Source organism: Struthio camelus, chromosome Z (genome assembly GCF_040807025.1).
Source record: "Struthio camelus isolate bStrCam1 chromosome Z, bStrCam1.hap1, whole genome shotgun sequence".
NCBI classification, from domain to species: domain Eukaryota; kingdom Metazoa; phylum Chordata; class Aves; order Struthioniformes; family Struthionidae; genus Struthio; species Struthio camelus.
The window spans coordinates 58668424-58691272 of NC_090982.1; the positions used below are offsets into that span (position 1 = coordinate 58668424).

A 22849-nucleotide genomic window follows, 5' to 3' on the forward strand; every position below is an offset into this window, starting at 1 on the left:
AAGTGTGATGTGGCCGGCAGCGGGTCGCCATGGTAAGCTTCCGAGCGGCCGCCCGGGCGGGGGCCTGGCCGTTCTCTCCGGGTCCTGTAGGGTGAGCGCGGGCCGGGCCGGGCCGGCCCGGCCCCGGGGCCCGGGAGCCGCCGCTCTTCTGTGCAGCGATGCAGCCTAGGCCCTGCGGCCGCCCATCAGGCGCGGGAGCCGCCGGGCCGCGCTGCCCGCTGAGCGCGCGGGGAGCGGAGGCCTTGGCCCGCGGGGGCGGGGGGCGAGCCCCGGCCCCGCCGCCCGCCCGGGGGAAGGGAGCGATCCCGGCCTTGCCACACAACCTCTGCCGAACTGGCTTAGCAGTTCAGCAGTAAAGCTTAACCAGATATACCTGTGCTCCTTTTCACCTTCCTCCCTTCCTAACCTAACCCGTTTTCTGTCTGGGCCAACGTAATCTGGGGTTTCTGTGGGGCCTTAACTCTGACCTGTGGTGTGTCCTGTTCTGTCAGAATGGTACTTCTGCCTTTTTTTTTTTTTTAAAACCCCTCATACGATGAGCATGCAATTTTACGTAGTTAACTAGCATCTTGCTTCTTAACCTGTAAGCTAAATCCTGACTTTAATACCTGTCATTGTTTTTTTTGAGAGTAGCATCAGAGGCCTAGGTACACTTGCTAATGAAAAAGTATGAATGATGTACATGGACTCAGCCTAGCAATCTCCTAGTGCTGTCATTTATGTTTTCTGTGATTCCCCTCCCCCCTTTTTTTTATTTCTTGCATACTGAGAAGACAGATGAAGGATTTATATTTAACACAGTTAAAGCTGTGTTATGAAATAATCTTTAAACTAAGGCTAAGATCCTTGTATGAATAGTGCAAGTTCATGATGTTAAAATTAAAGGGGAAAAAAAAAAGCTACGATAAGTTAAGAAAACCCTTCCCTGTACAAATAAAGATTTTTACTTCATTTGTTCTTCAACGCAGAATTCATTTTAAGATTAGCATTTTCACTGTTTTTGACAGGTTATTCATCTTCAGTGATGTCCTTCTACTGAATCCTTTTGTACTTACTGCATATTTATTAAAAGATTAATATGTTTTGAACTGTCTTATGGTTCAGTTCCAAAAAGTTTCTAGACTTCCAGAAGAAGGGTAGGTGAAAATGAGACCTGGCAGTCATGCGGAGTTCAGATTTCTTCAGGGAAACCATAACTGTCATGTTATATACTGGAGCTTGGACTTTCCATGGTGCTACCTCTGGTGCCATGGTTCTGCAGAAAAGAAGTTATTATCTTGTGATAATAGCAGTCATGAACTGTAGTTAATGAAAGCTATGAGGAGCCCTAATTGATCTGCAGAAATAGGGACCAAAATACAGGTACGTGGTCTTGCTTGCTGCATTCTAGAGGAATTCTATGTGGAGAGTAAAAATATCCTGAAGTCACTTCCCGCTTTCTTTTGAGCGGGATACTTGACTTTGAGATAGGAAACTTTCTCCACTGTCCGTATCATTGAACGGAAAAAGAGTAGAGAAGAGAGAGCCCAAAGAAAATAAGTTGCAATCATGACAAACTAATTGCTGTGTGAACAGCATAATTTTCCAGGATAATTTCCAAAAGACTTTGTACTTTCCTTCCCGTTGTCACCCAGCCCTCCTTACCACATCCTTACTAAAGCTACAGCTTGTGCTGGTTGGATGGTCAGATGCTGCCAAACAGAATATATAGAAGATGTGCCTTCACAAAAGGAAAGACAGGAGGAAGGCACAGCTTTTTGTTTTTTATGTCCACTGCCAGTAGATAGAAGAAAAATATTTTAACTTAAACTAACTTTGAAAGGGGGTAGAAGTTGCTCCATGGATCAGAAACTTACTGGAAATTGAATGGATGCAGCATAGTAACGTGGCTGCTTTTACTTAGGAAACATGGCAAGAGAACCCAGCAGTTTATTTAGAAGCAGAAAATGTCTTGTTTACTAGCTTCTACAAATTGCTGTGTCAGTTTAATCTGTTAACTTTTGAAATTTTATATCAGAAAATGTTATAGAACTTTTCCTGCTGGCATTGAAAAACATACCACCCACATGTGGTACAGTGGGTGGGAAGAAGGAAGAAGACTGAACTAACTTTGCATTAATGTTAAACATGACAAGCCTTTCACCCACTGAAGGGAAGTCTTCACTTTCCTTTGTAACAAAAACATGCAATTGCAGCTGAACAACATGAACTGATCTAGCAGAAACTTCTTTATAGATGTGTTTCATACTTGTAATTGCAATATGGTGATGAAAATAAAGAATTGCAGAAAACTTTGCAAAGATGTCTTCTTCCCCTTCCCTCTCTGGCTAGTCCTGACCTCAAACCCCACGTTGCTGTAGAAAAATTGATTTGGGAACTTTCTGTGAGGAGAAACATTCCTGTCACAACCTTTGTTGCTGTCTTAGAATGGTGTTTATAAAAGGAGAGAGAATTGCTCATATAAGCAGTTCTAAAAACATTCATTAGTAAATATTGATCCAAACCAAGCTCTGAGATATAAACACACCAGAATCTGAGGCAGTATTCTGCAAAGGAGCTTTCAGTGGTTTTCAAGTACAAAGTTTTGTTTCTTACTTATTCTAAGTTACAAGGAGGGAATGGATCCTGGTTCAGATTTGCTAATAGCATTGTTTTTATAAGGGGGTAAAGAGATAATAGGATTAAAAATATCTCGTCGTACATTTTACAGTCTTACAGCATGATTAATGTATAGACATATATGTGTGTTTGTATTACGATTTCATTCATAATGATGATTAGTGATGAATAACTACCTTTTTTGGTAAATATTGTGATACCAGCAGCCATTAATTTTTTTTGAACAAGAAGCAATAAGAATTTCAGGGAGTTATAGCTGCAGTAATATACTTTTAATCTGATAAACCCCTTGCTAATCTGATCTTGCTGAGGGCCTGGGGGTTTTGCCCTAAGTAGAAGATGTAATACAAGATGCTAGATCCTCCTTTGCCACCTATTATACAATAGCTGACTCACTTCCTAGGACTTGGAGACTTGTTGACCCCATGCCAGGTTTGTCATGCCACAGGAATAGGAGGAAGCACTGCTAATTGAGGAGAAAGTAAGGAGGATTTGCTTTCCATCTACCTTTCCTGCTGTCAGAAAAGCAAGCTTGTCAAAGAGTATTGAAAGGGAGGGATGAAAGGAGAAATAGGAGAGAGTATGGCTAGGTAGGGACAAAGAGAAGTATGATGTGTGCTACTTTAGCATTAGTGCTTAATAAATCTGTGATCTTCTGGAACTACAAATTTAAATAGTAATCTTACTGGGGAGTGTGTTGTGAATTACTACTTGAAGTGTTCAGTATAGATACTTCTGTGTCAGTATATACTGTCAGCCTGAGAAGACATGAAAATATCTCCTCTTATCAATATTTTATTTTTACGATCATGAAACAGAGGGATTTTTTATATCACTGTAAAATACATCCCTTATTCTGAGGTAGGAAGAGTAGGATGCAAAGACTCTGCATTCACAATTTTTACACCGGAACTGTACAGTCCAGGAATGAAATCAGCTGTGAGGAAACCATGTTCTCACTGGGTGCCAGGTGGCCTTTCTAAACATAGTTGGCAATCTACTATTAAACATCTAAGTTTTATTCAGTAGTAACCTGAAGAGGTGGGGGAAATATCCCATGGCCACAGGCTATTTGAGAATAATGGGCTAATTATGGACTGTAGATTTTCCACTGAGTTAAATAAAAAATAACATTGTCCTATTGAGTATTTTTTGATGATTGGCTGCAGCTTTAGTTAACGTACACCCATTGCAAGTAGTTAGCATTGCAAGTGAGGGATATGTTTTCCAGCTGGTGCAGAGTATGGTGTTCAAACACACTAAAAACTTTCAATTTCAATTCTGTAAGCAGGGATAGAACATGGAACCATCTGGCATCTTGAAAAAAATGTTACCCGTTTTCCAGATGCTAAAAACTTAAGCTATGCACCTGAACTCTGCCAAACAAGAGACCTACAGAAGCGCTGTAGGTGCTTGCCCAGAGCCAGGGACATCAGAGGCTTAGCAGATTTTTTTCCTTGTTTCTTGTTTGTTTGTTTTCTGTGGGGATGTGAGACATAAGGACAAATAGAAGGCATGCGCTTTTTTATGTTAGGGAGCTAATCTTTAGATAGGTTCTGGTTCTTGTTTTCGGTTTTGGTATGATAGTAAAACTCTCACTGTAATATTATTTTCTTAAAGGTATCAAACACCTGCTGCCAGAATATTAACTGCATCCTCTATGTCAAAATATCTAATACGACAAGCAAAAATATTTCAATATCTTCCTGTTTGAGAACTTTGACTTTATTCTGTGTCCATCTTCAAATTCCTGTAGCACTTTTGTTACAAATAAGGTCTTCCTTTGAAACTTTTTGGACGCTAATTTTCTTAGAGTAAGGGTATGATCTGATTCTAAATCTGCTGGTGTGTTAGAACTCCTCTTAACTCTTTGATTCACAAAGTAAATTTTTGCTATTCCATTACCAGATTCTCTGGTAAATTTGAGATAAAAAGAAACTAAGCAATATGGTGTGCATCTTCAGAAAGAGGAGTTATCTAATTTGACAGGAACCATACAGCTTGATTATAGAAAGCACAAAGATAGTCACTGTTTATAATTAGCCATATTTTCTCAATGAGCAGCAAGAAAAGCCAGAACTTATTAATCACAGGAGAAGATGTCTTTTCCTTTCCAGGTACAATTTTTCTCCTTCTGTTCGAGTACACTTAGAAATCTCTGATGTGCAGATTTTTAACAGATGAGTGGCAAAAGTGCTGCAAGTCAAGATTTATGTCCATTTAGAGAGCTCTGTGGCAATGGATGAATAGCACTGCTCTATTTGTAATTCCAGAAAGTACTATTAGTTTCCTGTTACTCTGGATAACATACTTAATTTCAGCCTCTTAAAAAGAGAATTACAGAAATAGCTTTTATTATGTAATGGGGTAAAAGAGAGGAAATAATCTCTGTAAAATTGCAAGCCATGTATAATCTGAGAAGACGACTTGGAGGAAAAGAACTTTTTTAGCACGGCATCTAAAATAAGTCTGTATTTATTGAATAAAGACTTGGACATACACACGCAAGTGTTATATTAACCCAGATAAGGGAAAGTTACAGTATTAAGCTCTCTTTGTTTTTTCTTCTAAATTTTTAGGGGAAATACTGCATCTGTTAGCTGTTTACACTAGAGGTGCAATTTTGAAGCTATTATCTAGGTATCAGGGCAAAAAATAAAAGAATCCTAGTGAGCATGGAATTTCAGCGTTGTCACCTTGATGTCATTTTAATGCTCTTCCTTGGATTTAAATTGCAGGAGAAAAAATTAAGTTTTATAGTCGAGAGTTTTTGTGGAAGACAACTCTTTAATTTTGTTAATGAGTTGTCTTATTGTTTAGAAAGATTGGTTATAATTTAAACAGATTCATTAGTCTTCAGCTAACTGAAAAGCATACCCATCAGTTCATATGCACTGTACTTGCCACTGTAATTAGACAACATGTTTCTTCAATAAACATCTAGAGGAAGGATGCACTGCTTTTCTAATAGAGCCTTAACCTAATTGTCCATGAATGCAAAAAATGTATGTTAGACAGAACCGTTATGTGCTGGAAGAGATGTGAATGAGTGTTAAATATTGTAATTAAATTCCTTGGAAACTAAATACTGGAATGAATGTGCAATAAACTTAAACCCTATTCATACCGGAGCAACCAAATGTGCTAACTAGACCAATATTTAGATACTTTTTATTAAGCACAAACCAGTATTGTCTTAACAACCCTCACTTAGTTCTTCAGTGAAGTTTTGCCAAGTGATCCCATCAAATTTATCTATAAGCTTTGCAATTATAGTTCAAATTAGCATACCTCTTTTAAAAATGCTTATTTTCTAATCATTTGCATGAGATTCTGTTCAGCAGGAGAAGAAAAATAAATTATTTCAGAATAAGTTGGAAAAATGTATAATTATGTGCATGTTTTAATTAATTTTTAGCAATTGCTTTCACCTTCAGCTTGGGATTGGTCCTGAGTATTTTATTTCCTATTAGATTTTCCAACTTCATAGTCCCAAAACTCTGATTTATACTGGGACATTGAGAATTGCAGTACCTAATGGAAAGCTTGATAAAATGCATTTTCTCTTAGCCTTTTAAGGGCCTCTTCATAAAAGTTTCATATAGATTGATTTTACTTATTATTATGGGGTCTGAACAGTCCCTCTAAGCTAGTACTATTTTAGTATAGGCTTTTACATTTTTATCAGCTCTTGCTTAACTACAGTTTAACTACAACATGAGGTCTTGCTCATATTTTAACAGGAGAGGTACAAGTAAACAATCAGATGTCAGCATTTGTTTCTTTACTTCTAGACAACATAATCAGCCATCATTTTATAATACTGAAGAGAGAAAAGAAAAATAATGCTATTCTAGAAAAGACTGCACATTCTGCAGCATGTTATATACATTTGGTTATTGTTTCTTTAGAATATCCCCATATTTTATCTGTATTGCCCACATAATAAATTGATGATTACAACAGTAACTGTGTGGCAAAGTTTAAAAACTTGGGCACTGCAATGGCCTCTCTTTTTATAAAGAACAGACAAAATCATGTTCAAACTGTGATCAACAATAGAATAATCATTTGCATATATGGACAGTCTAGGGAAGATTACAGTTTGGTTGGCAGAGCTTTTGTTTTAGGCTTTCTACAGACCCAGGAGGATGGTAGAGTATGAAAATAGAGTATGGGGGCTTTATGCTCCCCTCTTCATTGTTTTGGTGTTTTTTCCTAGATATTTTCTATACACTTTTCCTAGAACTATGGTTCTAGGAGGTTTATTTTAAACAAAAGTACACAAGGAAATGGCTAATTCTACAGGTCTTTCCTGCCTGTGGAGTTGCATCAAAAATTACAAGTTACTGTAGTACTACCAGAGGGTTACCTCATTGAGTTTAAGTGGTTCACATTTTTTTGTGTTTTTTTCTGAACACACGGAGAAAAACAGTATCTGAGTCAGAGAATGTATGAGAGAGATTGAATAGGCTGAATACCTACCTCCCAGTGGTCACTAAGAATTTAGACGCTTAGATGAGCGTGCCCTTCTTTTCAGCACATGTTCATTGAGTTAAGATGCTCTCCTGAAGTAGAAGAGTCCTTGATAACCAGAACTCTGAGCTGCCTTTTTAATCGTAGTAAATCCAGAGCTGACTAAATTGCAGGACTAAAAACATTGCCTATAATCAGGTTCCAGGGGCTGTGCAAATGTTATGACCGAGCAGGGTTCCCTTTTTTGCTACGTGGGAAATTTTTCACTCTAAGCCAAAACTGATTGAAGTATGTTAAAAACTTAATAATAATAATTAGACTCTTTCATATTCCATCTCCAAGCTCTTCCTTCCCCCTCTCCCCATTCCAAAAAAGGGGCTGTCAAACCATATTACTATTACCCTATTTACTAGTACTGTTACTATGTTGTAGCAGACCCACTGATCTGGTCTTTCAGAAGTAACTGGTGGCCTGGAGGCCATTTCCTTCCTCGGAATTCCCTGCTTTGTCTTGAGGTTTTGATAGGCCTCCTTGTCCTCTTTGCTGACTGCTACAAGGTTTAGGTGAGGAATCAAGTAGGAAACCTTCAGATGTCTCAAGCTACAATGCTGCTCTTCTAACTGCCATCTAGTAACATGAGTATTTCTAATACATGCCAGCACTGCTAATCTGAACTCAAGAACTTTCAAGGATATTTATTTCGTGTTTGTTTCTGTGTATTATATGGAATCATTGTTACTAAGACTGTTCTGGATGATATGAAAAGGGAAATAGTGTTGAGGCATTTTTGAAGGTTGTAATTTTGGGGAGGCTTTAAAAGAGCTTTCAGCCATGTAGCTCTTAATGTTAAAATGCATGGTTTTGACTTTCTAAAGACGTACAAAAGAAAAAAAAAACCTTTTTCTCACAAGGTCTGCTGAATACAATACCTCCTTAGCGCTTAAGGTGATGTGATAGTGCTCCACAAACAACTGGAGACAGTACATGACACAAAAAAGTGTAATTACTCAAGTAACATAGAATATAGCTAATAGGTGTTTCCACCATGCCAGAAATGTGGCAAATACGGATGTAGAACATCCAAGCATATATCCTGAAAGCCACCCTTTACACACACTGTCTAAAATCAGAATTACATCTAGTGCTTATTGTTTTCTGCATTTGCAGTTGGAATCTTGGAAAGTCACTGGTCTTTTCACCGGCATGTAGACAAAGCGTAAAAGACAGCCTCAACTTCTTCATGTTCTGAAATTTCATTATGAAAGGAATTAGGCTCATAGGATCTACATTAAGCCAGTTAATGCAGTCTGAAAAATTCCAGTACATTACTTCTAGATCAGAGGAACCCAGTTGAATCGAAAGAATTGCAACCCACCTTCATTACTAACCACATTTTAGAAATACTGCATTAACATATTAAGTTATGTGTGAAAAGGATCCCAGGTAATGTATCACCCTGTAATAGCAGCTTTTATTTACATCTGTTGAAGCAGTTGGATGTAAAGTGCCTTTTTCTATAGATTTCGCTGGGCTATAAGAATTATCTCAGAGGCAAAATTTGAAGCAATCCACTCTAGAAATAAATTTTAATTTCCAGGTTAAAATTGTAAACAAATTTTAAATAAGCATGACTATCCTTTTAGAATAACTGTATGTGTAATTCAAAGCACTTTTTTCAATGGAATCCTTAGGCATATATAATTATAGTAATGCCCTAAGCTATGTATCTGGGAAACACATAAAAAGTCCAACAAAGAACTTTGTATTATATACTGCCCCTATTGATTGATTAATAACACATTTCATGAGTATACATTTACAATCAGTGCTTAAGATGAGGTAAATGGGGCAGTGTGCCATTCTGCCATTTTTGTGTATTTAAGTACCCTATACCGCAAGCCTTTTTGGGAAGCAGCTGCAGTAGATGGCTTGCAGGAATTCATGGGAACTGAGCTCTGGCAGGCACTGTGCTGTGTGATGTTGAGAGCAGCTGTCTCTCCCAGAGGACAGATCAAATTAATCAGTTGATAGGGAGTAGCTTGCTTTGCTGAGAGGCAGCCGCTCTTGGATCCAGCCCTGTTAAGTTCCTAGACCTGCCGGAGCCAGGAGATGCTGCCTCTTATAGGTGGCAAGATTTGTCTTTGTTAGGGAGCTGAGAGATCCCTGGTTTCTGAAGTCACAAAAGCGGGTGCCTGTTGCAAAGGCAAGAGGCCACTGGCGATGACGAGCAGTGTTTTGTCCGTTGTAATTAATCTGTTCGTTACTTAAGACGCTAGAGCAGATACGACAACTTAGCTAGCTAAGCTAAAATAGTAAACTAAAAATAATGATTTAGCTAATGTCTTAGGGAGAAAAGGACGTATCCTCAGCTTGGTGATCCGAGGGCTGGCTTTGAATAGTGGATTACCATCCACTTGTGTAGTGCCCCCCCCCGCACGTTCTCCCTCATAGCAGAAACCTTCTTGCACGGCAGCTGCTGTGTGTAATTGCCATCTATTCTGTGCCTTTCTCCACTGCCTACCTCATCTCTCTTTGCATCCCAGTCATCAGCCTTTCATCCCATCTCCCTCCCACCACCCCTTTTTTTTGGGTCTGCCTCCCAGGCTACTGTCATAGGGCATAAGGAGTGAGGGAACGGGTTTGAGAACTGGGCTTCTGCAGAAAGGAGGCTGATGGGAGCCTGCTCCCGCTGGAGACAAAAGTAGGGGAGAACTCTGCCTCCCTTCGGAGGCAGCTCACCCTGCAGGAGAGAGGCTTTCCCCACTCTCCTTGATTGTATGCACTGTCAGGATGCTCACCTCTCTCTTTCAGGCTGCACGGACAACTGTTCAGTTGCTCCATGAGCCTCTGCAAGCTCTTCCTTAATGGTTAGCTCCCCACCCAAGGGTGACCTGTTGGACCACACTGGCTTAGACATTTTTTCTGCCTAGCCTACTTAGCCCTTTCTAAGGCATGTATTCAGGCTGGCAGTTGTATGCATGTTTCCAGTATTGCCTCATGGAGACTTATGTCAACTAAGGTGGGTTTGGTTTTCTGTTTTGCTATTAGTGCAATATTGTAAAATATTTTTTTTTGTTTTGCTTAATTTTTTAGAAAAATTTGATTCTTAGATCTTCAAAAGATTAGAATCTTGTGACATAGGAAGAAAGTGCATGTAGCAGCACAACAGAGATGTGCCTCTGGCTATGGAAATGGTAGCTTTGATGTGCTCCTAACAAATCCCACCTAGTTCTCTGCTTGAAGGGAACTGCAATGTAACATCCCTTCATAAGTGTGAAGTATTTACATTTAATTAAATAGTACTATATAACAAAGCCATCTGGGTTGAGCAGTAGGAAAAATGAAGTATTTAGATAGGAATTCACCAGCAATACAGAATCCCAGAATGAAGAGTGAATTTACTCCATTTGCTTTGCCTTTTTTGGAGTTAAAATAAATAGGAGCTGAAAATGAGCGTAATTGAACAAAGAGAAAATAAGGCAATTTCCAGTAAGCAATTGTCTAGTGTACTATTATGTTCAGCATAACACCTAATGCTGTTAAGTTGAGCAAAATGTCAGTTGAGGAACACTAAGTGAAAAAAAAAAATAAAACTACAGTTTGTGTAGCTGAATCACTTTCACATAGTAAAAGGAAGTTAAGTCTCAGATTGGGACTAGTTATTGGAAACTATGAATCACAAAGACTAGTTTACCTATATTTCTTCTAAAAATTTCAGTGAACCTATTGAGGAAAAAAAAAAAAAAAAAAAGAAAAGACCACAGAGGTTGCTACTGTATTATCGATTGGAGTAGTGATGTGACACTTGCAGAAAATGGGCATCAGCTGACTTTTCTAAATTTTGCACTGGGTTTGAAGATAGCAGCAGTCCTTAAGTGAGCACCTGCTTTCTGACAATGTTTACTCTTCTAGAAAAAACACGCTTCCTGTAAGCAGTGGTAATTGCTTATAGTCTGATGACTGAAGAACACTTTGGCCACACAAATCTCACACCTTAGTAAAGTAAAATAAGTCCACGAGGTGAATTCACAGAAATTTACTGATATTTTAAAGTTTTGCAGATAGCCAGGTAGAGTAATAAATTCTCAAGAACTGTTCCTGTTCCTGCCAGTAGGCAGACTAGTTAGCTTTCAAACGACAGTTCTTTACCTCTCTATCCTAAGCAATTTGGACTATTTGTCCGGCATTTTCCATATAATTAACAGTTTGAAGAAAATGTATTTATATCAAAGATTATTTTAAATTTCAAAACAAAAGATGATTTGAAAATAAAAATGATTGGTTGCCTTTCTGTAGTTAAGGGGAGATTAACTGCATATGTTCCTACAGATCGGTTGAATTTTGGCTGTAGTCTTCATAAAGCAATATACTAACAATCCTTCTACATATTTCTTGTCGTTTCGTCTTGGCTGCCGCTGCTTTAGTTGTCGAGTATTCTTCCCGTCCACCTTCACCACTACCATATTTTACTGATGCAACTTGCAGTTACACTTATTCTTGGCAGAGCAGGAACATCTGTTTTCTGTAACTCTGAGCCTGCTGCTAATGGGTTTCCACAAACTGGCCTTGGAACAGGTGCCTGGGAGCAAAGTTGTAAGGTGACCGTTCTGCCTGCTATTTCTTTACCTTTCTGAGGGTGCATTCAGAAGGAAAAGCTCAAAGTCATTCTTGCACCATTGTGGGCAAAATAACGGATGTTTAAACAGCGTTGGCTCATTGGCAGTGTAGGTTTTCTTTTGTTTTTAACAGGTATTGTCTAAGGGATCATTTATTTTCTCCGGTTTATGCAGTGAGGGAGGCTTTATACTGCAAAGATGTAATTTTTTTTTCTAATTTTCTTCCTTAGTCTGCCATCTTCAACTTTCAGAGCCTACTGACTGTAATCTTGCTGCTAATATGTACCTGTGCCTATATCAGATCCTTGGCTCCCAGCTTACTGGACAAAAATAAAACCGGGTATGTTGTCCGATAATATTACAATTATTATAAATGCAGTATCTTTTAAGAATGTGTGATATTACAAGCTTTATAATCCTTTATGTAGGACTATCCCAAGACTTGAAAAAATAAGTCAATGATGTTTTATATCTGTCATCGTCAAAGATAAAATCTTCCTTTTGTGCCTTCTTGCACTAGAAGGCATTAAGGTATTTATAATCAATTAGCACAGTTTTATAGTAAGGATTTATTAAATCCTTACTTTCAGCTTGCAACTTACTTTCTCCTTATGCTTCTTTAGGCATACAGAATGAGTAACAGAAAGGAACCAGTTTTTCCCTTCATACAGCTCTCACTACAGTTACTTTTGATTCTTAAGGCTGTACTATAAAAAATTAACCGTAGAGGCCATTTTATTCTACTAACTAGATGTTTCGATGTTTCGGAGGCACAAGTTTGAAACAGGACTTCAGCAATAATCTGTAACTAAAAAAAATTGTAAATATTTTTTAAAACATGCAACACTATCCTTATCTCTCTAGTCTCTTTTAAAATCATTGTTTTCCATTCTCCAAGATTCAGGAGTTTTTACAAACTTTCCAAAGCTTTTTACTAAACCAAATCAGTGGGTTTTTTTTTTCCTTTGATCACTACAACTACATCTTTCACTTTTATTCCTATGGCCTGTTTTCCTAGGTGACCAACCTTTTTCTCCTCTGAATTCCCAGTTCCCTGGGAATGTGGTAATGCTGCTGGACCAGCAAACTGGTAAAGCAAACTGATTCTTCCCTAGCTTGCTCAGCAGCAGAATTCTGGGGGTGATGGGGAAGGGGAGATCTACAGGGCAAAATCTGTGCCTCACTTAAGCTTTTACAACCCATTCACCTTTTGGCTTACCAGTTTTCTTTATGCTAAAAAGAATATGACTTAGCGTTGAATCCGATGAGCAGGAGGCAGGATTGTGATTTAATTGCTTTGTTTTTAAGATAATGATTGGGCAGTTTTGACCTAGAAACCACTGAGGCCATCTGTAGTGATTCAGTAATACAGTCACCTGAGGTTAGTGTAAAGGAGAAAATTTTTATAAAAATAGGGGGTAATTTATTAAAGCTGGAAAAGATGGATGAGCTTTTGGACTCTTGAGTCTTTGACTCGTCCACTTTTTCTACCAAATCATTTGCCATTAAATGAAATGTTATCTGAGTATCTCCTGTCACTTCTACATTTATTTCAGAAAAAGCACCAAGTTTTAAATTGATCCTTGTCATACCAAGGACTTCTGGGGTTTTGTCTTCTAAAAATCTTCATGCAGTTCATTTTTGGCATTGCCTTTTATCACACAAGTTTGTTTTTTTTTTAGCTTGGGGCTTACAATATAGATATCCAGAGTGTGCTAATTTTTTTCATTTGGAGTACTAACATGAAAATGTTTGTGTCCTTTTTCATAAGGTCATAGGGTTTCCATTGACATGAGAGATTTCTTTTGATCACAGTAAAGATGGAAAGAAAGGATGATTTCATTAAGGACTGTGGGTTTGTGGGTTTTTGTTTCTGGGTTTTTGGGGTTTTTTTTTGGTTTTGGGGGTGGACTTTTTTGCTAATGGAAGGTAACACAATAGTCAATGAGGTATACACAGTAAGGACTAGGAATATTTATTTTACTGATTAAAATTCTAGTGCTGTTTTTGGCAAGGAATATTTCCTTTAATCTGGAGCTACTCTGTTTATTTTTGAGGCAAATCTGTCTCAAGTACAATAGAACTCTCTTCATAAAATGTTTTCAAAGGGTGCTGGCCCAGTGCAGGAGTTGAGCATTTGATCTGTAGGTTTGTATTTATATAGATGTTGGACATATTATTTTATTTTTGTTTTTTAGATAGATAGATATAGATTACTTTGTCCTGGAGAATAAAATGTTGGCATGGAAGCAATAAACTTAGTTTGCTGAATGGTAGATATTTATATGGAACTCATGTGCTGTTAAAACCCTGTTCCTCTTCACTACCATATTCCATGCTTAAATGGAAATGTCTAGACATACTGGATAAAATAAATTCTAGTGATATTTCATCTTACCACAGAGAAGATCTTACTTTATTAGTCCTGCTCCAAATTAATAGCATAAAAAGTAGCAATAAAATATTAAAGTAACAGAAAGGAGAAATGTTAAAGAGTTATTAGCTAGATTTCTGACTAAGTAAATAGTACACTTGGTAAAGACTTAAATATTTTGAGATAGTAAGCAAAGAAACATGTTTCTGTTGGTTAAGAAGCTGTGTTGCAAAGTGATGTCACGCATCCTCATAGTGTTGTATTTCATCCCAATAACTTCTGCCAAAATATTATGTATTTTCCTACCAAGCCAAACAGAATTTTAAACCTTCATTTTCCCTGAGGTGTCTTGAGTGTTTCCATGTGCTTTGTCCTGAGCAATAGCATTTAAGCAAAGCAAGAGGAGATTTACTGTTTCATACAACTAGAGGAGAACGCATACCACAACATAACTTTCTCCTCCCTGCTAAGCAGAAAGATGTGTTAGCTTACATGCAAAAGAGATTTCCTTTGACTTGCCTTAAGCACTGCAGCGGCATATATCTCACACTCCCTGCAGCAATTGCAGTGGGATTGTCCTGGTAAACACATAGCAGCTATATTTTGCAGCATTCTGACTCTTGAATGCAAAAATTAAAATCTCATTAATCCTTTTGTGCTATGCTGGGTCCCCCTCACCATTTTTTTTTTGCTTATTTGGCTATTTTTTTCAATGCCTCTTTCGTGATCAGCACTTTTAAATTAGCTCTGAAAACAAGGAATACGTAGCAGGTCGCACATGTTTGAGTTGTGTCTGCCGGAAAATTGCAGGTTTGCAAGCCAGACTGACAAGTTCCACCTGCATCAGAAGAACAAGGATAAGGATGACTATAAAGGAGAGAATAAGGACCAGTACAATTACTTTGAGTAGTTGCTTCAGGAGGAGTCATTTTGGAGCAGATTCGTTCAAGGCAGCAGCATTTTTATAATGATCAAACAGGTCTGATTATTACAGACTTGAGAATAGGTACATGCTGTGGACCTGAGATGCACAGTAATCAAAAAAGTCAGGGGAGCAAAAGGCCTGCACAGGCTAATCTACCCATGTGAGCTTCCAGATGCACCCAAAAGTTCTGGTTGTAGCTGTTTAGAAGCTCCAGATCTCAGTTTGCTATTGCTCAGCAGCTAACAATTTGGAGAAACAGGTCTATAATGATGGCAGGTGAAGCCTCTTAAGTAGGTGCTGTTGTTATGTGTTGGCAAGCTTGTCAGACCTCATCGTGTCACTGGTGACTCTAAAATCATAAGTTGCTGATTGCAGTAAGGGCAGCTGATGAAGCCCATATTCTCACTATATTCCACATCAAAAGGGGAAAAGTCAGTATTTCCACCAAGACTCTTCAGTCAGTTGGTTTAATGACATCAACAAAGAGCTCTTGTCTTCTGATTCCTGAACTTACAAGATTTAGAGACTCTCCTACCGTGGCTGATGAAGCTAATTGGCTTTTACGAAGCAATAAAGGCCTGGGGTTTGTTTTTTAAATCCCACCTGGGCATTTGCATGATAGCAAGAGAATGCACTTTTAGAAGATTTTGGAGGGCTAGGAACAATGTGCTACTTCAATTATAACACAGTGCAAAAAAAACCCAAAATGGCAAAGAAAAAGCCTTGCTGAGAATGTGAGGCAAACCATATGGATTTGTAGACTGCCTTAAGGAGATGATAGTATTCTTTCTCACAAATAAAATTCTTCAAGTATGCGTAAGAAGAGTACAGTAATGTTTTGTTTCTTTTGAATCCCTAGGCAAGCTTTTGACAGATGACAACATGAGCTGCAGGGCTATAGAAGTTCTGTGATGATTTTGCTGAATGTAATCTGTAAATCTTAATTTTACAGAGATTAACTGTTTCAATATTTGAGTACCATTTACAGAGGACTATGAGGCTGTGTCTTTTGCTCTGTAAGATTGCTACGTGAATGCCCTTTCACTTGAATGCATCTTCTAAAAGTGCATGGATGTCCTTAGGTTATTTCACTGTATAACCTCACAGCCTGGAAGAGTGTGATCATCTACATTAAGGAATTACTGTGGAGCTATATAATATTGTGGAGCTATATAAAAGCAGAAAAATGAGTTTTGACTATATAGAAATACTCTGGGCTTGATGTAAAAAGATCTAAAACACAAATGGAAACATTTTTTCTAAAAATGCAAGTACTAGAACACTTCAGGTATGAATTGGTCAATAAGAGATATTTTAGTCCAAAAACATTATACTGTCATTTCAGAAAAACCTCAGTCGCTTGCTGCCTCTCGGAACTCTTGTTTCTGACCTGCCTGACACCAGTTCCTTATTTCAGAAACAAAATTTTAGAAATGAAAAAGTAGCTTACAAAAAATACAGTTCTTGCTCTTCTGCAGCAGGAACTTGGTCTATTCCACATCAGAGCCCTGAGCCCTTCCCAATAGTGGAAAATGATACCGTTATGACTAAAAAAGACCACTAGATGGAAAGAGGTAGGACACTGAAGTGAGCTGAAACTATAAAAGAGCTCCAGCTAGAAACATGTTTATGTAACACAATTTCTGAAACAAAAAGCAAGATACGCGGACTGCTGAAGTACGCAGGAGCAAGTGGCCCAAACCTGCATTTTTTCTGCTCTTTTTTCAAAGCAGAAAAAAATATGCTATTGCCAAAGCCCTAGAACAACAGAGGGAAGACAGATAATCAGACCAGTGTGGAGATGGGTTCAAAGCATTTTCGGAAAGCACCTCGAGAACTGCCATCACAGCAGGTCATAGAGACAGCCCCACAAATAACATAGAGTGAAGTTACTGCTGATCACAACATATAATCATCAACATAAAACATAACTTAGTTATGTTTTAGTTCATAAATCTGTATTTAGTCCATGAGTTATACGAATCCAGATGTTTTTACTGCACTGCGACCAGCCACGCTACAAAGGAAACCATCCTATAGGCAAGCTCTCAACACAGCTTTGACTACCGTTTGAATGGCTGAAGCAGGATTCTTTGGTAACACATCACAAGCACACACACAACCCCTTTTCTAAAGTGTTCCCAGCCACTTTTGTTGTTCATATTGAGCTGTCAATATGAGATTATCTTAGTTACAAAGAGAAATTGTGTGTGGCATACTTGCTTGTCCTTGCTTTGGATGTACCCTGACTCCTTGAATCCTGCTTAGCTGTTTTACTTGTGAGACTTAACCTCTTGGGTAGGAGGCAGGATTAGAGAGACTTTAGCAAGGTAAACCTTGGTAAGAAGTAAAATCAGATCTGGAGAATTATTTTGTAAATTATTGCAACACAAGTATTCTATAAACCAGATATATCTACAAGTGTGTTTTGCTAGAAAGTGCACTTTTTAATCTACTAAAGGAAATGCAAAAAAGATACTATTAAATTTAAATTTAAAATACTCAAATTTACCATCTCTTGCACATGCAGGAAGACTTGCTTCAAAATCTTACTTAAATATTGTCATTGTTTTTTCCCATTCTGTTATTGTACCAGTTCTTTTTTTTCATTTTTTCTCTGCATAATTTTTTGTCTGGGTCACTTTAATGTAGAACATGGAATTCTGAGTCATCTGTCCATTACCTAGCCAAAGATTAATTCTTTTCAATTTCCTCTTTTTAAAATAATATTCCAGATGAAATTTTTAAATTTGGAACACTGCGTAAATGTACCTTTGTTTTTCTTGCATGCAAAAAATGGCAGACAAAGAGAACTTCACTATTTTTTTAGTTCATAGCCTGTACCCCATGCAGGCATCTGGTGTTTTCTGATGTTGAGAATAGTGTCAGCGTTGAAAAAATTCTGTTTACTTGCACTGCTTAAAAGTGGAAGGAATAAAATGAATCAGTCAAAATCTACTTAGGTTTTTCTTAAATCAACAGCCTAACAAATTTCTTTATCTTTACAGACTATTGGGCATATTCTGGAAATGCGCCAGGATTGGTAACTTTTTTTTTTTTCCCCGAAAACTTTAAGACAAAAACTTTTTCGATAGCATATTTATTAGGATAATGTTTCCATGTAGCAATGAAAACCATACTCATACATCAACTTAAAAAAATGCAGGTTTCACCTGCATGAAATCTGGAGAAGACGAAGGGGGTTGTATCAATATTGCAGAAGCCTGCATTTTTTTAATGTTAATTCATATCTGTGTAGCTACGTTTGCAAAGATCTTTTGCACTTTTTACTGCATGAATAACTGAGGACATACTTCTTATTAACGCATATACAAAAACTCAATGATTTTTTAAAAACTGCTGCCTATTTGAAATTCTGGCTTTTGCCAATAATGCTTAATAGTGATAAAACAACATGGAATTTTTCATGCAGTAAAGTTCTGTTTAATCACAAATCTTTTTTCTCTCCTTTCTTTAGTTATCTTTTACGTACTTTTAAATTACTTAGAACTGCTGCTACCAAGTGGCATGTATATAGAGTCTGACCAGCTATATCTGATTTTAGGCATTTTCCCATAATATTACAACACTGATATTTATTTTCATCCTTATTCCGAATTTATTTTTAAATGGAAGAAGGATTATACATTGAAGTTCAGCCTTATCATTAAGGAATATCCAAAAAAGATTTTTTTAAAAATGAAAATCTATCATTAAAACACTGTTCTTCAAATTGCATTGTTAATGAACAGCAGAAGTATGGTACTTGTAATTTTTGATATTACTGTTTGTCAGTGAACCCACAGGGAAATGCATGGATCCGTTTGCTACCTTCTCAGGCCTTGAAAGGGAGGAGCTTTATTTTTCAGCATGTCAGAAAGTACTGATGCACAAAACAGTTTTTTGTGAAGGCCTCTTAAAACGATTGCAGACATTTTGTCCTATCTAGATAATACACATAGCAGAACCGAAAGTTCAGTCTTAATATTGTAACTGAAATAATCTGGCAAGGTGACAGCTGTCAGAAATAATTCTAAGCTGTATTTGGGTTTGTTCAAAGTTGAAGAATAAACCTTACCTTACCATCATCTTTTTACTTAGCAAAGCACAAACATATCTTTTCTTTTTACTTCGTACAACAAGCCATGTAAAAAGCTATTTAAAGGAATATACAAGGTTTTATGAGGTCCCTGTCAACTTGATACAGTTAAAAAATGCAGTTCATCTATACTGTAGTCTGCCTCTAATAACTGATCTAATATCTTCTAATCTAGTAAGTTTGAGAAGTTGTGTGTTTGTTGGATCCAAGGTAATACATGTACTATTGTGCCCCATACTAAGCTTCTTTCTCTTCCCTTCTTCATATAAAACATTTTATTAATTTTGTTTGAACTTGTTTGGTGCGACCTAATTTGATTTTCTTTTAGATTGTCTGACAAATGAGGTAGGAGCTTAACTCTACTACTATGCATTTCCTTCTAAAACAGCAGAGCATCGTCAGTGTAGGAAGTGGGCTTTGAAGATGATTCTTATGATTTTGGGGGGTTAGAGTCACAAAGACATGCCGAAAAGTGCTGGCTTTTTAAAATGAGAATGCCCACTGGCTTCCTTTGTGTTTAACTTACCCAGTATGTTTAAACAACCTTTTCACATGTGCATAAGACTTTAATAACCAGTGAGTGGTTACATATTTACGAAGTTGTGCAAAACGATGTTTCATCCTGCCACATGGTGATTTTTCTTTCAAGAAAATTAAGAGCAGGAAAGTAAAACCCATATGAAAATTGTAATACTCTAAACTGTAGGAGGTGGACTTCCTCAAAAATTTATTTTAAACAGATGTGGAACTACAGACATTAATTCACTCAGTTATTTGAAGTTTAATTAAATATATGCCAGATGATGACAACATCTTGTAATGTCACTGTGGCAGGCACCTCTGCTTATGGGAGGTGTCACTACGAGTATCTTATTTTTCTTTTGCTGTGGAAAGTTTGTTACTCCTGCATTTGAAAGTCCTGCTAGTGAAAGAGCCTCTTTTTCTGAGGATTACACCTTAATGCTGGCGTCGGGAGCCTTGGCAAGTTTTTTTCTGTAATGCTTTTCTGGAAACTGCATCTCAGAAAAAGTGTTTTACAGTAAGACGGCAGGCTGTGCACAGCAAAGGGAAACTGAACTTTGTTTAAAGCAAACAGCTCCGTCGCTGTCTTTACACTTCTGAATGCTCTGGAGAGGAATTTGCTTACTTCAAGGAATCATTGTTAACACTTCCTGACAGTTGTGTAGGCTGGAAGTAGCATCTAGTATAGGAAGCTATCTTTCTGCTCTCCAAAGAGAGAGCAGTTGTTAACGGATTCACAAAAAGTAATGCGTAATTAGAGGAATTAAAACAACTACCAGTTGAATGGAGGAATTACCCATGTAAATAGGTAGCAGTCAGGTTAACAGAACATGTTCCTGTGATTGTTCCAGTTCCCTAACTAAGGCTCATTCTTTTCATAGCTTACTTGGTGAGCAAGAGGCCTATGTAATACTTTGTTTTGGATCAGATAGGCAGGAACAGATCTTTCTTGCTCGCTTCTGCCACAGAAGCCTGTTAACCAAGTAAATTTAACTTTATTGATGGCCTACTGCAGGTAACTACAACACCAAGCAATTTGAAAGAGTCAGAAATAATGTGTCTGTGTAACTTCTGTAATTCTGTAGCTCATTTTTATCACTAACCTAAAAATCTGTGGACCAAATTCTCTCCACATGCTAAAAAATGTTAGTCTCTCTAGCAAGGAAAAAAAGCAGGCATCTGGGCAGCTATGAGGTCCCTAGCCAGTTAGCTGGCTCCCACATGATACCATGCGTAGAAGATGCATGCTGCATGTAGCAGCAGTCTTGGCCAGACAGTGTTGAGTTACACCTCTTCTCAGCTGACATGGAACAGCTTTTGAACAGCCTCTGCCTGTAACCAAAACTGGGAACAGAGTCAGGAAAAGATGTGGTGTCTTGATCAGCTTTCTGATGCCTGCCTCCTGACCCTCTTGGTGCCAAAGAGAATTTTTAATGAAGCAATATATACTATCCTGTATCTTAGTTTTCCCACTCCCGGGCATCTTCTTCCCCAGTATACAACTGTAGTTGTAATCAGCTATAACTATTGAATATTATTTTGCATGTGCAACGTGATAATTACCATGTTATGCTAGGTTCAGCCTAGAATTGTTTAGTAATGCCTGAATTGTTTTGTTTGATTTTTTTTTTTCCCCTGCCCAGGTGAGCGGAAGAGTCCATATGTAGCTGTATGCTGTGTAGTGATGGCCTTCAGCATTCTGTTTGTGCAGTAGCATTGGGGAACGTCCCTTACAACTTACTGCCAAACATCAAAGAATGGAAGGAACTTTGGCAGAAAAGATAGAGCGTCATCAACTATTCTCTCACATGTTGAATGGCCTGTCTCTTAGCAGACACTCCCACTCCTGCAAACGGACCATAGTGTACAGTATTAGTGATCATAATTAACTCCAGTATGATGTGTACTTATTAATGTCAAGTCAATACTGATACTGCTGATGTAACTATTCGAAACTTGTCTGTTGCATATCTGAGTTCCAGGGGAGTATTTTTTACAACATGCAGTTGAAAAAGCATTTAATTTTTTGTTTGATAGACCTATTTTCTGAAACTTAAAAATGGCAACTCTGTATAGCAATAAGACCACTCTTATAAGGAAAAAAAAAATTGATTGTAGGATATGTTTACAAAAGTATTTTGAGTTCATTACTGTCTAAACAATTCCTGTCATCTTGTGACAGGTAAATATGCATACTAAAAATATCACTTCTGGCTTAAGTTACATTCAGCTTCTGTCTTTTAAGTTTGTAACTGCTCAAATTATAAATATTTTGATTATTAAGATTAAAATATAAATAAAGGTAGGGACCATAATTGTAGTGATGTCTGACTACGTGCTAAGAAACGCACAAATTTGGGATGTGAGAACCTGGATCTGGATTTGTAGAAATCACATGTATTCATTTTTAGAGATCTGTGTTTCAGGTAGTGTTCTCCAATTTATTTCAATATTGCGACACAAAGTTTCTAACAAACAGCTCTGCTGCTGCTGCTTTTGATATATGTAATACCATTTCTTGATCTGCAGACTTCTAAGAAGTTATCTTGTCCACTTAGCTGATTTAGCAATGTCCTAAGTCCCAGTGTTCTAAAGGTTAAAGAAAATGGCTGCATTAGATTACATTTACTGTTAATAAAGATTAGGTTTCCTTTAAGACGTTAATTTAGCGTTTACTCTATATTTTTGAAAACTTTTCATAATTTACTAACTTATTTTAGTAGTATCTAATAGGATTGTTTACACCAGACTATTGTAGAACTTCATATTGACTGCATTTGAGAGAGTTGTCTGTCAACAGTATTTTGTTATTTTGAAAAGGTGTGCACTCGGAGTTAGCTAAGCTGGCAATAAAACACACTAAGATACGTAAAAGTTGTCATGCTTGTTTGAAAAAAATGTTTCATAGACCTGAATTAGCCTGCACTTGGAAAGAAAGTGATTATTAGTTATTACCTTTGTATTACACCATGTATACCTGCATATCTAAATCACCACTAAGAGTTTCCTCTTATCCAAAACTGCTTGCTAATCCAGAGCGAGTTAAAACAGATTTCACCAATTTAGGCCAAATACCTTATCTCTCTTACTAACTGTGAAGAAAATGTTAAAAGCTTAAAGTCATTTTGCAGAGAAGCTCTAGAGCCTTTCCTCAAACCCATCAACATTTGACCAAGGTATAAATGTTGTGAGAAGGAAGGGGAGAGCATAATGTTGCA

General features: G+C 37.5%; 1 non-coding gene across 1 annotated transcript; it reads left to right on the plus strand.

Moving 5' to 3' along the window:
- Nucleotides 1-4: 4 nt before the first annotated feature.
- On the plus strand, nucleotides 5-22505 carry LOC104152897 (uncharacterized). The gene is made up of 3 exons (XR_011138094.1): nucleotides 5-32; nucleotides 11942-12051; nucleotides 21275-22505. It is a non-coding gene; the product is annotated as an uncharacterized protein (transcript).
- The last annotated feature ends 344 nt before the right edge of the window (nucleotides 22506-22849 follow it).